Genomic DNA, 18,062 nt, shown 5'->3' on the forward strand with positions numbered 1-18,062 from the left:
GAGGTTAAGATTTTTAAGTTATTTTTAATCAATTCATTTCAGTTCCATTAGAAATATAAAAACCACATCATCAAATTCAACAATTGTATTTCACTATTAAACACTCCCATCTCCCACGCTTCAAGGCTTAGATACTCCTTTATTTAAGCATATTAAAAAAATATTAGGTTTTTATTCCACTGTTTTCATTGATTACATCTTTATTTCAGCATTTAACCTATAATTTAGGTCGGACGCATTTCACATGTCCACCAATTATGTGCTGGTGAGAAACCTTAGTTGGTGATTTCCAAGCTCATTCTAGTGAAGCATCTATAATAATAGCAAATAATAAAGTTATCCAAAATTCTAGATTCTCATCAAAATATAAAATTATTTAAAGAAAATATGGTATTGAGATTATCTCTTATGTTACAAAATTTCAACACTATACAACATGCCTTAATGTTTGAAATCCAATATAGTAATTTCCTTTTAGAATCTTTACATTATTATTAAGAATGTAAAATTTTGTAAAGTAAATGTTCCTAAAATAAGTATAAAAATCTCTCTTTTGAATACATAATACTCTTACAACTAGATTCACCGTTTGTGAATTCAACAAGTAAAACCACAATACAAGGTTTTACTATCAAAATAGCAATCTTACAATAACATTATCATAAGAACAGATTAAGTGCCCAACTCTCTGTACATTCGCCTAGACAAGTCTCTCAAATATGTAAACTTTAATTTTGAGACTTGCTCACAAATGAAGATCTAAATCAATCTCACTAAAACAATAATACCATAAGAATAGTACGTTATAAAAATACATAATGTAAATATGGACTCTTGGAAGCTCATCCAATAAAATCATGATCTAAGAGATTTTCTTAGAAATTTCAAATCAATCCAATCACCAAAATGCTAGTTTTATATTTTTCAACAATGTATAACATATATTTATTACAAAATTATTTGAAAACCAAATATGACTTAAGTTTATATGGTAAAAATGAAACCTTTAAAGGTTATGGTTTTAAGGTTTAAATTTCACCATGCGTTTTTATTCTTCTAAATTTGTTTTGAGTGTAAATTGATGTTTATAAATATAAAATATAAAAAGACAAAAGAAATACTCATATTTATATTTATTATTTTAAAAAAGAATGGATATATTTTTCAATTAAATTAGTATTTAATTAATTCGTCACACTAATTCAATAAAAAATTTAATATAAGATAGATCAAATTATTATTGTTTTGGGTTGGGAAAGAGGGTTTCGACATTTGATTATGGAAGGTGATAATATAAATCCAGTTTGGTTGTGTACAGAGAGGCCTGTTGGACTGGGAATGGACTATTAGGGTTTGTCATGTTGATCGAGGAAAGAATAGGGTGGCGAATTACGTTGTCAAGTCATCCCGGAGGGGTGAGTGTGTGAATACGCTACTAGAGAGGCCATTACCTGGTTGTTGGGAGAAATTATTTTATGGATCATTCCTACCACATCATCCATGGTCCCTTTCTAATTATTTAATGACATTTCAACAATTTTTTCTATGTCATTGACTATAACCTCCTTAACCCGACCTAGACATTATGGCCAGATTGAGAAGGCTACACTAACCACCGAAATGGCTAAATAACCCAACAAATCTTTTTAAACCCTAAATCGTCTAATCATTAAAAAATCATGGTTGATGTTACTTCAAGTTAGATTTGAAACGTTTATTTATTAAGCCGTCTGTACTTAGAAACCATTTAATTATTGATAGTGATATTTTAGAAAACGTTTTGTGTTGACACTTAAATTTTAGAAAAATCCGTTTATTTGATACAACGAAAATCGATAAATATGTCAGATTTTACTTAGGCAGATTAATATGCAATTACTGGTTACTAAGTCTGAACTAGTAGAATGAGTTATGCATGCGTAAAAATAATCCCCAAAACAAAAACTGCCAAGCCAAAGTCCAAATAATAAATTTATAGTCCAATACTAGTTGTAACAGTCTGTTTTTCTAGTGGTGTCGGAAACAGTAGTTTTGAAGCCACAACTCTGGCGTGTCAGTCCATAAATATTAATTATTTAATATTTATGAGGTCATTAGTGCTGTATTAAAATATAATTAGGAAATTTTATCGTTTGGATAGTCAATTAAGTAAAAATGACTAAATCGTAAAAATTATAAAAGTTAATCTCTATTAGTTAAATCTATCAAATGGTTACAGGAAGACAATATAAGAGATTTAAATGATAATTATACTATTTGAATAATTAGTGGACGGTTTGAGTGGCAAATAGCATGAAATTTTATTTAATTTTTAAGGTTATAATGGTTATCTAGAAATTAAACAAAATTTAAGTAAAACAAAAGCCAAAATGGCTATCACCATCTTCATTCTTCCATCTTTAGCCAAAACCACCATAGTAAGAGAGAGAACACTTTCTGTCAAGCTTAGGGCTTCATGAATGATAGGTAAATCTTGTTCGTTTTTAGTAATTTTTATGTTTCTAAGCTCGTATTAGCTTGATCTAGCTAACCCGATGACTAATTTGTAAAAATGTTAAATATTATGGGTTATGCCATTGATAAGTTTGGGTTGTTCTTGAAGTTTTATGATAGATTATTAAGCTTGGTTTATAAATAGGATTGTCTTGTAAAGTAATTTTTGATAATTTTAATGTTTAAGGACTAAAATGTGAAAATACTAAATTTACTTGTACTTGCTATGAATTAACATTAAATATGGACTGTAGTGAAGTCTTAAACAGTTCGGCTAAGATGGGGTTTAGTGGAAATTGGTTAAATTACGAGTTTTGGACTTAAAGACTAAATTGCATAAAAGGGAAAATGTTAGGGGTAATTTTGTAAAAATGTATAAAAGAAATTAATAGCATAAATGAGTTAATTTTTCTGTTGGTATTGGTTAACTGAATAGAATTATTATTCAAGATCAAGAACGAGTTAAAAATCGAGGAAAAGAGAAAGTTGTTGAATAGTCCCTAAACTTTTGTCATTGCTGCAGTTTAGCTTAATAAGTTCGTTAGGTTTAATTTGTTTATCTTGAAATTTTTTGAATTATAACTTGATATTGAATGTTCAATTAAGCATTGGATGTTGAGTTGATGAACATTGAAGTTATGAATTATATGCAAAATTCATTAGAAATGTGTTTTTTTGTGCCGGATGAACGTAGGATAGAGAACGATTGGCATGCCAATAGGTTATGTTGCACGCTGTACAAGTTTAACTTGAGATGAGACGTTGATTCTTGATCTACTCCTGTTCACTGAATATACCAAAGTCCTGCATTTTTTGCGGACTATCGTGTTATATTATAATGTTTTCTAGCATGTTACTTGGGGCGGATGTTAGCCTAAGGGCTAGGCACTTTGTGTCGAGGCGTATTAACAGTTTGATTGGTTCGTATGAGCGCTTGGCGTGTTTTGGATGGTTAACCGTGTACTTATATTCACATATCGTTCATCAGGCAATGTTAGTGATAATCGAATGTTACTGAAATGTGGAAAGCTTGATTTGCATTCATGATTGAGTATCGACTCACCTGTTGTGACTATGATTGATAGGAAGCTTTGATTATGAAACTTGTTATTAAAATTGATATATTTAATTCGGTAAACTTTATCGTTTTAATCGTTAAACTTACTAAGCTTTATAGAAACTTACTCGTGTTATTTATCTTGTTTTCTTGTAGATAGCTTTTGGTGGAAAATTGGGTGATCAGATCAACTTGGAGAAATCACACTATCCGAGGACCATTTGGTAGATTTTGAATACAAACTTTGGCTTGTATGGCATGTACTAGGAGAATTTGAATATGTTTTGTAATAGTTTGTAAATACTCGTATTATAAAAATTATGTGCATATAATGTTGTTGTGTAAACTTATTATGTAATGTATGCATGCATGAGTGCTAAGTTATAGTACATGTGAAAGGACTTGAATGTGAAGGATATATGGTAATTTTAGCATGAAGTGATGTGTGGTGTTTTGTGAATGAATGCAAGTTGTTTAGAAGATGTTCTTATAGCTCAAGTATTTAGCTAAGATGTAGATTGTTAGGTATTTGAATTGTGGTGTCAATGATAACACATTGGTTTGACATCTAGGTTGATTGTTTGGTATGCTTTGAGTGTTTTGAAGGCTTGTATGCATGTACTTTTGGTGTGCTTGGTTACTTAAGCATTTGGGAGTGGAAACGACAAGTTTTGGGCCAAATTTGGATGCACTCGACCTGTCACATATTTGTGTGTCATACACAGCCTACTCACACAGCCATGTGCTTTATTTTTCAGTAAGGTTGGCCCACACAGGCACAATTAGTTACATGGCTTGGCGACACGATTGTGTGACCCTAAGTTACACGGTCACATTGGGTTACACGGTCTAGCCATATGGTCCTTTGACCTCTTATTACACGGGCACAGTTAGTTACATGGTCAGCGTACAAGGGTGTATGAAGTAGTCACACGGCTGTGTCTTGAACCAGACGGTCTGGGCTCTGTCACACGGCCTGGACACATGGCTGTGTGACCCCTATTTTGAAAATTTTCATATTTTTCCTAAATCTTCTGATTTGTTTCTAATTGGTCTCCGATTGTTTCTAAAAGATTTTTAAGCCTCGTAAACCCAATTTTAGGCCCATGAGTATATGTTTCACTTTAAATTACATGATAATACAAATGTTGATAATTAATTAGAAATTTTGATGCTCTTTCATACTAAATGTTTTGAGCTGTATTGTAATACTCCGTAACCCTACTCTGACGATGAAGACGGATTAGAGGTGTTACACCAGTGAAAAATTATAAAGAAAATAATTTAATATAAAGATAGCCCAGTGTCTGAAGAGACATTCTCATGTCGGGTCCAATCCTAGTCTCGAGTAGCTCATACCCGTCAATTGCAGACTTCCGTCGACCTCCAACACTCCCTAATATACAATGCCAGTTTAGACACGATGACTTTGTAGTACATCGACAAATTCATGCTATACCGCTTAATGACAAATACGCAATGTAACGGCCTAATTTTCAGTGGTGTCGGAAATGGTGATTTGAGATCACTAAATTCGAAAAATAAGATTGAACAAGATAGTAATTTAATATTTATGAGTCAAGTAAGAATTTAGAAGAATTTGTGAAATGGTGAAATTAGTGAATTAAAAGAATTTATTAGGTCAAACGGGTTAAAAATGAGGTATCGAGACCTCAAAGTTGAAAATTGAGCTATAAATATTTTTATAAATATTTATGGAGTGTCATTGAGTTAGTATTAAAGTTTCGTTAGAAAATTTTAACGTTTGGATGGCTAATTAATTAAAAAGGACTAAATTGAAAATAGCACAAAATTTGTTAAATTGTGAGTAAATAGCTTAAGTATTTAAAAAGATGGATTTAAAGAGAAATTAGACCCAAAGGTTAATGGCTGGACGGTTTGGGTATGAAATAAGCAAGAAAATAATGTGAACAAGGGGCAAAATTGGAAATAGCATAAAAGTTAATAGTTAAATAATGATGTAATTGAAAAATCCAGACATTTCTTCATATTTTCTCAGCCAAAACGCCATAGAAGGTCTGGAGAAAGCTGGTTTTTCATATTTTTACATCATGTGAGTTTAATTCTTACTTTTCTTGATAATTTTTATGTTTTTATGACTTTTACAATTAGGTCCACTTGTAGAATTCATTAGTTTTTGATTTTATGGGTGAAATTGGAAGTTACCTTGGATGGATAAGGGAATTTTATGATGAATTATCATGAAATTTAAGTTCTAATTTCATATTAAGGTGGTTTTATTAAGTGATTTTGATAGGAAATGATATTTAGGACCTAATTGTGAAAAAGTTGTGAATTGAAGGTTTCTGTTGAAATTAAGAATATAAAAGGTTTTGAAATAGTTTATAATGATAAAATAAAGTGTTAATTGAGAAAAATTAGTTCAATTGATGGGTGAATTGAGCAGGGACTAAATTGTGAAAACTGTAAATTTTGGGGTAAAAGTGCAATTTCGAAATTTGAACAGCATAAATTGTGAAGTGAAATAGAATTGAAATGGATGCTAATGAAGGAATGATTTTATAATTATAGATCAAGAAAACGAACTGAATCATGGAAAGGAGAAAATTCAAGAATAGTCCCTGAATTTCTACGACTTTTGCAAATTAGTCCAGGTAAGTTCATATGGAAAAGTTCAATGTTTTGATATGAAAATCTTATGATTGTTAAAGTATTTTATTGTTGATGAATACTATCAATTTGCATTAACTAATGAATAATGTGTAACTAAAAGTACAAATTAGTAGGAACAATGGATTTGAGTGCTTCTATTCTGTGACCCTGATGAATTGACGAAAAATATGTGATAAGTGTGCCCGTTTAAGACCATAGCTGGGCTATGGCATCGGTGCAATGTGATAATGTGACTCCGTATAAGACCATAGCTGGGCTATGGCATCGGTATAATGTGATAATGTGATTCCGTATAAGACCATGTCTGGGATATGGCTTCGGTATGATATGTGAACGTGTAAGACCATGGCAAGGCTATGGCTTCGGTGTGTGATGCGTAACAATGTGAAAGTCCATAGTTTACTATGGCAATGTGATAATGAAGCACTCAATTCCCTTATTGTTCCTTAAATTGACAATGAAGTAAATGAGAAATGGGCCTAAAGGAGTTAAATTGTGAGTAGCCATATGGAAATTATTCCAATGAGTTATTAATGAAATTGTGATTTGGAGGATGAAATAGTTAAACTAATAGATATAAGATTGTGTACGATATTTGATATGATTAGTGTTTATATGCCTATGAGCTTACTAAGCTTCAATAAGCTTACTTGTGTGTGTTTAATATTTTTATGTAGATTGACTTGAAGTGAAGTGGGTAGATCGGATCAACACAATAGGGCACACTATTCAAATCAATTCTGGTAGTTTTTGTTTTATGTTTAAAGATTTATATGGCATGTATAGAGTTTGAATGAATTGAAGTAAAGATGTTATGAACTAGTTAACAATATTTGTACTAAAACAGTTTTTGGTAAGTAGCAGTAGTTTGAATTTGAAAATTCACCATAAATTGTGGAAATTGAGTTAAGGGCTGGAAAAAAAATGAGATTAAAGCCTAATGAGTCTAGTTTCATATAGAGGAAACGGTGCATGCAATTGGATTTTATGTTATGAGATATTTAAATTTTGGTGAGACTAAGTCTGAATGACTTCGAGTTCCCCTGTTCTGATTTTAGAAAATCATTAAAAATTTCAAAAAAATAATTATGAGTCATACTGTATATGTATAGATTCCTCATTGGGTCTATTTTTAAGATACACAAACGGCATGGTTATTTAAATTTTTTACAGAGAGAAATTTGGTTCGTAGTGCACAGGGGTCAAAGTAGCCAAATCTTGAAATAGGGGAGGATTTAACTAATAAAATGTACTAATTGGACCAACCAAAAATTGTAAAAAAAATGGTAAGTAGACATATGAGTATAAATTCGGAGAAAATTTACGGATTTGGGTTTCGAGTTTTATAACTCGAGATATGAATTATTTAGCAACTATGACGCAGTTGGACAGCTTGTCTGAAAAGTATGATATAAATTATCTAAATTTGGTTAAGTGCTCAAATAAGTTTAGTAGTGCCTTGTGCTCGACTCCGGCAACGGTCTCGGGTAAGGGCCGTTACATTTATTGTTATCAGAGCTTCGGTTTAGCCGATTCTTGGAATATGTATGATGTGAAAAGTGTCTAGAATTACATGCCATATAAATCTGTGATAGTGTGCTGTGTATGATCCGATCTAATCCTTATTTTTATTATAGATTATCTTCAATTTGAAAAGATGTCAGATAGACCAGAACAAACTGAGCAAGAAGAAGTTAATAGCAGAGTACAAACCTCTGAACAAGGAACAAGTAGTGAAGCTCCGATTTCATTGATTCGAGAACAAGAAATCAAAAATATGATTTATGGATTCATGAATCAGTGGTATAATGAGAATGTGCGAGAAAGAAATCAGACTACACAACCTCCTCCCCCTATCTCAACATCTGTAGTACCCCCGGTTGCTCCTCCACCTCCTCCGACAACTGAATCTGGCAAACGTTCTCCATTTGAAAAGCTCAGAAAACATGGGGCTGAAGAATTTCGGGGAAGAACAGATGATGACCCTGTTAAAGCTGAATATTGGTTACAAAGTATAATGAGGGTTTTTAAGCAAATGGCGTGCTCACCAGATGATTACTTAATATGTGCCGTGTCATTATTGAAAGAAGAAGCTTATAACTGGTGGGAAACAATAGAAGCTGTTGTACCGGCTGAGAAGATCACTTGGGAATTTTTTCAAAATGAATTTAAGAAGAAATATGTCGGTAGAAGATATCTGGATAAGAAGAAAAGAGAATTTCTCGACTTGCGACAGGGAAACAAGTCAGTGGCTGAATATGAAAGAGAATTTGTTTATCTGAGCAAATATGCTCGAGATATAATACCCACAGAAGAAGAAATGTGTATCAGATTTGAAGAAGGGCTTAATAATGAGATTAAAATGATGATAGGGGGCATTGAGATACGAGAATTTATTGTTCTATCAGATCGTGCTCAGAAGCTTGAAGAAGTATATAATAAAAAGATGCAACGAGATAGAAGAAGTAAAGAATCTTTCAAAAGAAGTGCATCTAAGTCATTTTCGGCTTTACCAGTGAAGAAATCTAAAGAGGAATTCAGTCGAGCCACTTCAGTGCCGGAAAGATCAGGAAAAAGTAGGCCAAGACAATCTGATTACAAAGCATCTGACAGACCTGCTGTTAGTGTGGGTAGTGTACAAAATACCCAAAGGCCTAAGTGTCAACATTGTGGAAGAAGTCACCCCGGTGAATGTAGAAGTAAGTTAGGGGCTTGTTATAAATGTGGGGCCACTGATCACTTTATTCGTGATTGTCCCCAATTACAAGTAGAAGAAGTGGAACAGAGGGAGAAACAGAAAATTTTTCCTCAAAAAGGAAGACGCTCTGGTCAGAGCAGTGCTACAGGGGCTACTCGTTCGGGTATGAAAGATACTGCTAGTCGATCAGAAGTTAGGGCTCCTACTCGTACTTATGCCATTCGAGCGAGAGAAGAAGCAACAGCTCCAGATGTAATTGCTGGTACTTTCTATCTTTATGATGTTCCTGTGTATGCTTTAATAGACCCTGGGTCTACTCATTCATATATTTGCACTATGTTAGCATCTGAAAAGAACTTATTTGTTGAGCCTACTGATTATGATGTACAAGTTACAAATCCGTTAGGTCAAAGTGTGGTAGTTAATTTAATATGTCATAACTGTCCACTGAAAGTTAAGGGCTGTGATTTCCCCGCTGATTTGATGCTGCTACCCTTTCGTGAATTTGATATTATCTTGGGCATGGACTGGTTAATGAAACATGACGCGGTAGTGAATTGTCTAGAAAAACGAATTAGCTTGAAATGTCAAACAAGAGATATTGTTTTGGTTGAGTCTGGGAATTTAGATGACATGGTTAGAATGATTTCCTTTATGTCTGCTCAGAAATTGTTGCATAAAGGAAATGAGGCTTATTTAGCCTATATTCTTGATACTCGAAGTTCTAAATCAAAGTTAGAGCAACTATCTGTTGTAAATGAATTCATGGATGTATTTCCTGAAGAATTACCAGGTTTACCACCCGATAGAGAAGTTGAGTTCGTGATAGATGTGCTTCAGGAACAGCTCCCATATCAGTGACACCGTATAGAATGGCTCCTAGCAGAATTAAGAGAGTTAAAAGCGCAGTTGCAAGAATTGTTAGACAAAGGGTTTATCAGACCGAGTATGTCACCATGGGGTGCACCTGTCTTATTTGTGAAAAAGAAGGATGGTTCATTGAGGCTGTGCATAGATTACAGGCAGCTGAATAAGGTAACAATTAAAAATAAATATCCTTTGCCTCGTATTGATGATTTATTCGATCAGCTTAAGGATGCTACAGTGTTTTCAAAAATAGATCTCAGATCTGGGTATTATCATTAAAGGTAAAGGAATGTGATGTACCGAAAACAGCTTTTAGAACTCGGTATGGTCATTATGAGTTCTTAGTTATGCCATTCGGTTTGACAAATGCTCCTGCTGTTTTATGGATTTAATGAATCGAATTTTCCAGTCTTACCTGGATAGATTTGTGGTTGTGTTTATTGACGATATACTGATCTATTCAAAGACAGAATCCGAGCATGCTCAGCACTTGAGAATTGTACTACAGATATTAAGGGAAAAACAGTTATATGCAAAATTTAGTAAATGTGAATTTTGGCTTCATGAAGTGGGATTCTTGGGTCACATTGTGTCAGTTGATGGTATACGGGTAGATCCGAGTAAGGTGTCAGCGGTGATTAATTGGAAAACTCAAAGAATGTTATGGAAGTGCTACGTTTCCTTGGATTAGCTGGTTACTATCGTCGATTTGTGAAAGATTTTTCACTGATTGCTTCACCGATAACTAAATTATTACAGAAGAATGTTGAGTTTGTATGGTCTGATGAGTGCCAACAAAGTTTTGATCAATTAAAGAAAATGTTGACAGAGGCTCCGGTGTTAACTCAGCCTGAATCAGGTGTGCCATATGTAGTATATAGTGATGCGTCTCTGAATGGTTTAGGTTGTGTATTGATGCAGTCAGGAAAAGTTGTAGCATATGCTTCTCGACAGTTGAAACCACATGAGAGGAACTACCCTACACATGATCTTGAATTAGCTGCCATAGTATTTGCTTTAAAAATTTGGAGACACTACCTATATGGAGAGAAATGTTATGTGTATACAGACCATAAAAGTTTGAAATATTTAATGTCGCAGAAAGAGCTGAATTTGAGACAGAGGCGATGGTTAGAGCTGTTGAAAGATTACGATCTTATCATTGATTATCATCCGGGTAAGGCAAATGTAGTGGCAGATGCACTTAGTCGGAAATCATCATTATTTGCTCTTCGGGCATTAAATGCTCATTTGTCTGTTAATGAAAATGGTTCTATATTAACTGAATTAAAGATAAAACCAGTATTCTTTCAACGAATTCGGGAATTGCAAGATGAAGATCCGAAGTTGGTGTTGAAACGACAAATGGTTCGGGATAATTTAAACTTAGATTACTCTATTGATAATAGTGGTATGTTATACCATCGTAATAGAATTTGTGTCCCGAATAATCTAGAATTGAAGAAGGATATCTTATCAGAGGCTCATAGTAGTATGTACTCGATTCATCCGGGTAGTACGAAGATGTATTGTGATTTGAAAAAAATGTATTGGTGGCCTGGTATGAAACGGGAAATTTGTGAATTTGTGGCAAAATGTTTAATCTATCAACAGGTAAAAGCTGAACATCAAGTGCCTACAGGTTTGTTACAACCCGTAATGATTCCAAAATGGAAGTGGGAACATGTGACGATGGATTTTGTATCTGGATTGCCAGTGACTCCGAAGAAAAAAGATTCGATTTGGGTGATAGTAGACAGATTCACTAAATCGGCGCATTTTATTCCGGTCAGAACAGATTTTTCACTTGACAAGTTAGCGGAATTATATGTGTCAGAAATTGTGAGATTACATGGGGTGCCGACATCAATTATTTCTGATCGAGATCCGAGGTTTACTTCGAGATTTTGGAATAAACTACAGGAAGCTTTAGGTACTAAGTTAAAATTTAGTACAGCTTTTCACCCTCAGACAGATGGACAATCAGAGCGAGTGATTCAGATTTTGGAAGATATGTTAAGGTGTTGTATACTCGAGTTCAGTGGCAGCTGGGAAATGTACTTACCTTTAGCTGAATTTGCTTATAATAACAGTTATCAAGCTAGTATCAAAATAGCACCGTTTGAATCTCTGTATGGAAGGAAGTGCAGAACCCCGTTGTATTGGTCAGAATTAAGTGAATCGAAATTAGTCGGAGTGGATTTAATTCGGGAAACTGAAGAGAAAGTTCAGATTATTCGGGAAAGTTTAAAAGCTGCTTTCGATCGTCAAAAGTCGTATGCAGATTTGAAAAGAAGAGATATAGAGTTCAATGTGGGTGATCGTGTGTTCTTGAAAGTTTCTCCGTGGAAAAAGTTTTACGGTTTGGTAGAAAAGGAAAGCTTAGTCCACGATTTATCGGACCATACGAAATCATTGAGAGGATCGGTCTGGTAGCTTATAGATTGGCCTTGCCTCCAGAACTTGAGAAGATCCATAATGTATTTCATGTATCTATGTTGAGACGATATAGATCAGACCCTTCACATGTGATTCCTCATACAAAGATAGAGCTACAATCAGATATGACTTATTCGGAGGAACCAGTGAAAATATTAGCTCGAGAAGTTAAAGAACTACGGAATAAACGAGTACCGTTAGTAAAAGTGTTATGGCATCGACATGGATTGGAGGAGGCAACCTGGGAAACAGAGGAGTCAATGAGATCACAGTATCCAAATCTGTTTTCAGGTAACAAATTTCGAGGACGAAATTTTTAAAGGGGGGAGAGTTGTAACGGCCTAATTTTCAGTGGTGTCGGAAATGGTGATTTGAGATCACTAAATTCGAAAAATAAGATTAAACAAGATAGTAATTTAATATTTATGAGTCAAGTAAGAATTTAGAAGAATTTGTGAAATGGTGAAATTAGTGAATTAAAAGAATTTATTAGGTCAAACGGGTCAAAAATGAGGTATCGAGACCTCAAAGTTGAAAATTGAGCTATAAATATTTTTATAAATATTTATGGAGTGTCATTGAGTTAGTATTAAAGTTTCGTTAGAAAATTTTAACGTTTGGATGGCTAATTAATTAAAAAGGACTAAATTGAAAATAGCGCAAAATTTGTTAAATTGTGAGTAAATAGCTTAAGTATTTAAAAAGATGGATTTAAAGAGCAATTAGACCCAAAGGTTAATGGCTGGACGGTTTGGGTATGAAATAAGCAAGAAAACAATGTGAACAAGGGGCAAAATTGGAAATAGCATAAAAGTTAATAGTTAAATAATGATGTAATTGAAAAATCTAGACATTTCTTCATATTTTCTCAGCCAAAACGCCATAGAAGGTCTGGAGAAAGCTGGTTTTTCATATTTTTACATCATGTGAGTTTAATTCTTACTTTTCTTGATAATTTTTATGTTTTTATGACTTCTACAATTAGGTCCACTTGTAGAATTCATTAGTTTTTGATTTTATGGGTGAAATTGGAAGTTACCTTGGATGGATAAGGGAATTTTATGATGAATTATTATGAAATTTAAGTTCTAATTTCATATTAAGGTGGTTTTATTAAGTGATTTTGATAGGAAATGATATTTAGGACCTAATTGTGAAAAAGTTGTGAATTGAAGGTTTCTGTTGAAATTAAGAATATAAAAGGTTTTGAAATAGTTTATAATGATAAAATAAAGTGTTAATTGAGAAAAATTAGTTCAATTGATGGGTGAATTGAGCAGGGACTAAATTGTGAAAACTGTAAATTTTGGGGTAAAAGTGCAATTTCGAAATTTGAACAGCATAAATTGTGAAGTGAAATAGAATTGAAATGTATGCTAATGAAGGAATGATTTTATAATTATAGATCAAGAAAACGAACTGAATCGTGGAAAGGAGAAAATTCAAGAATAGTCCCTGAATTTCTACGACTTTTGCAAATTAGTCCAAGTAAGTTCATATGACAAAGTTCAATGTTTTGATATGAAAATCTTATGATTGTTAAAGTATTTTATTGTTGATGAATACTATCAATTTGCATTAACTAATGAATAATGTGTAACTAAAAGTACAAATTAGTAGGAACAATGGATTTGAGTACTTCTATTCTGTGACCCTGATGAATTGACGAAAAATATGTGATAAGTGTGCCCGTTTAAGACCATAGCTGGGCTATGGCATCGGTGCAATGTGATAATGTGACTCCGTATAAGACCATAGCTGGGCTATGGCATCGGTATAATGTGATAATGTGATTCCGTATAAGACCATGTCTGGGATATGGCTTCGGTATGATATGTGAACCGTGTAAGACCATGGCAAGGCTATGGCTTCGGTGTGTGATGCGTAACAATGTAAAAGTCCATAGTTTACTATGGCAATGTGATAATGAAGCACTCAATTCCCTTATTGTTCCTTAAATTGACAATGAAGTAAATGAGAAATGGGCCTAAGGGAGTTAAATTGTGAGTAGCCGTATGGAAATTATTCCAATGAGTTATTAATGAATTGTGATTTGGAGGGTGAAATAGTTAAACTAATAGATATAAGATTGTGTACGATATTTGATATGATTTGTGTTTATATGCCTATGAGCTTACTAAGCTTCAATAAGCTTACTTGTGTGTGTTTAATATTTTTATGTAGATTGACTTGAAGTGAAGTGGGTAGATTGGATCAACACAACAGGGCACACTATTCAGATCAATTCTGGTAGTTTTTGTTTTATGTTTAAAGATTTATATGGCATGTATAGAGTTTGAATGAATTGAAGTAAAGATGTTATGAACTAGTTAACAATATTTGTACTAAAACAGTTTTTGGTAAGTAGCAGTAGTTTGAATTTGAAAATTCACCATAAATTGTGGAAATTGAGTTAAGGGCTGGAAAAAAAATGAGATTAAAGCTAATGAGTCTAGTTTCATATAGAGGAAACGGTGCATGCAATTGGATTTTATGTTATGAGATATTTAAATTGTGGTGAGACAGTCTGAATGACTTCGAGTTCCCCTATTCTGATTTTAGAAAATCATTAAAAATTTCACCAAAATAATTATGAGTCATACTGTATATGTATGGATTCTTCATTTGGTCTATTTTTAAGAGAAACAAACGGCATGGTTACTTGAATTTTTTACAGAGAGAAATTTGGTTCGTAGTGCACAGGGGTCAAAGTAGCCAAACCCTGAAATAGGGGAGGATTTAACTAATAAACTGTACTAATTGGACCAACCAAAAATTGTAAAAAAAAATTGGTAAGTAGATATATGAGTATAAATTCGGGGAAAATTTACGGATTTGGGTTTCGAGTTTTATAACTCGAGATATGAATTATTTAGCAACTATGACGCAGTTGGACAGCTTGTCTGAAAAGTATGATATAAATTATCTAAATTTGGTTAAGTGCTCAAATAAGTTTAGTAGTGCCTTGTGCTCGACTCCGGCAACGGTCTCGGGTAAGGGGCGTTACACGCAATCTTGCTTGATTTCGAATGTTTGGCCCACGAACAACTCCTCATGTTCAGAATCTATGGCCAACCGCTGAACAGGTAGTATATCAGGATACTCCGGGAACTTGGCTACATGCGCCGCATCGGGGTTTATTAGCAGCCTGTGTGCCCCAAAATCATTGTGTATCACAATGCGTCGAATCAGGTTCCAGACTGAAGACGCGTTAACATTTCTATCATCATTCGTGCCTTCATCGTCGATATCATCCGAGACCTCGTCTATATTAGGATCACCATCACAATCGACCTTGTGATCAAAAGGATCACTACTATCATATCCATCATCAACATCCGCATCAGTCTCAGGTGCAGCATTAAGATCGACGCCAAACCCGCGTACAATTGATTGACTATCAACGTATGATATCAGAACCACTATACACGGATCTTGAACTCCATGTTCTTCACGTAATGGAGTGAGATCTTCAGCTGACTCCACATCAACTAACTCAACAAATAACTGAATTGGTGCATTTTGGTGTCTCTGATTCCCACAAAAAAGTGACCATTGTCTCCACGTGTTCATCGTCTACAAGTTCTATCTCGGTGAATTTGATGAAATCTATCGAAACTGAAAACTTGTAGAAAAGTTTCGAGATCCTTCTCCCACGTCGTCTAACAATTTTTGCACTAATCATTTCCTTCATATCATCAACCTAGACATTTCTATTAAATCTCATTGCTATTTGTTGGCAACATTCAATTATACATCCAACTATTGTTGTCAAATTACTCCATTGAAATAAACACATACGAAAAATTGATTATCCATATTCAATATTAGATTTGTTAAAAAAGAAATAAAAATTCTCAATACAATTTCAAGCAAAATAATTAGTGTAATGTAAAAAATGAATTTCATATATACTAACCTTGTGAATTCTTTGGTTCGGGATATTAAACTTAGATTACTCTATTGATAATAGTGGTATGTTATACCATCGTAATAGAATTTGTGTCCCGAATAATCTAGAATTGAAGAAGGATATCTATCAGAGGCTCATAGTAGTATGTACTCGATTCATCCGGGTAGTACGAAGATGTATTGTGATTTGAAAAAAATGTATTGGTGGCCTGGTATGAAACGGGAAATTTGTGAATTTGTGGCAAAATGTTTAATCTATCAACAGGTAAAAGCTGAACATCAAGTGCCTACAGGTTTGTTACAACCCGTAATGATTCCAAAATGGAAGTGGGAACATGTGACGATGGATTTTGTATCTGGATTGCCAGTGACTCCGAAGAAAAAAGATTCGATTTGGGTGATAGTAGACAGATTCACTAAATCGGCGCATTTTATTCCGGTCAGAACAGATTTTTCACTTGACAAGTTAGCGGAATTATATGTGTCAGAAATTGTGAGATTACATGGGGTGCCGACATCAATTATTTCTGATCGAGATCCGAGGTTTACTTCGAGATTTTGGAATAAACTACAGGAAGCTTTAGGTACTAAGTTAAAATTTAGTACAGCTTTTCACCCTCAGACAGATGGACAATCAGAGCGAGTGATTCAGATTTTGGAAGATATGTTAAGGTGTTGTATACTCGAGTTCAGTGGCAGCTGGGAAATGTACTTACCTTTAGCTGAATTTGCTTATAATAACAGTTATCAAGCTAGTATCAAAATAGCACCGTTTGAATCTCTGTATGGAAGGAAGTGCAGAACCCCGTTGTATTGGTCAGAATTAAGTGAATCGAAATTAGTCGGAGTGGATTTAATTCGGGAAACTGAAGAGAAAGTTCAGATTATTCGGGAAAGTTTAAAAGCTGCTTTCGATCGTCAAAAGTCGTATGCAGATTTGAAAAGAAGAGATATAGAGTTCAATGTGGGTGATCGTGTGTTCTTGAAAGTTTCTCCGTGGAAAAAAGTTTTACGGTTTGGTAGAAAAGGAAAGCTTAGTCCACGATTTATCGGACCATACGAAATCATTGAGAGGATCGGTCTGGTAGCTTATAGATTGGCCTTGCCTCCAGAACTTGAGAAGATCCATAATGTATTTCATGTATCTATGTTGAGACGATATAGATCAGACCCTTCACATGTGATTCCTCATACAAAGATAGAGCTACAATCAGATATGACTTATTCGGAGGAACCAGTGAAAATATTAGCTCGAGAAGTTAAAGAACTACGGAATAAACGAGTACCGTTAGTAAAAGTGTTATGGCATCGACATGGATTGGAGGAGGCAACCTGGGAAACAGAGGAGTCAATGAGATCACAGTATCCAAATCTGTTTTCAGGTAACAAATTTCGAGGACGAAATTTTTAAAGGGGGGAGAGTTGTAACGGCCTAATTTTCAGTGGTGTCGGAAATGGTGATTTGAGATCACTAAATTCGAAAAATAAGATTAAACAAGATAGTAATTTAATATTTATGAGTCAAGTAAGAATTTAGAAGAATTGTGAAATGGTGAAATTAGTGAATTAAAAGAATTTATTAGGTCAAACGGGTCAAAAATGAGGTATCGAGACCTCAAAGTTGAAAATTGAGCTATAAATATTTTATAAATATTTATGGAGTGTCATTGAGTTAGTATTAAAGTTTCGTTAGAAAATTTTAACGTTTGGATGGCTAATTAATTAAAAAGGACTAAATTGAAAATAGCGCAAAATTTGTTAAATTGTGAGTAAATAGCTTAAGTATTTAAAAAGATGGATTTAAAGAGCAATTAGACCAAAGGTTAATGGCTGGACGGTTTGGGTATGAAATAAGCAAGAAAACAATGTGAACAAGGGGCAAAATTGGAAATAGCATAAAAGTTAATAGTTAAATAATGATGTAATTGAAAAATCTAGACA

The sequence above is a fragment of the Gossypium hirsutum genome, chromosome A12 (assembly GCF_007990345.1).
Source record: "Gossypium hirsutum isolate 1008001.06 chromosome A12, Gossypium_hirsutum_v2.1, whole genome shotgun sequence".
In the NCBI taxonomy this organism is placed as follows: Eukaryota; Viridiplantae; Streptophyta; class Magnoliopsida; order Malvales; family Malvaceae; genus Gossypium; species Gossypium hirsutum.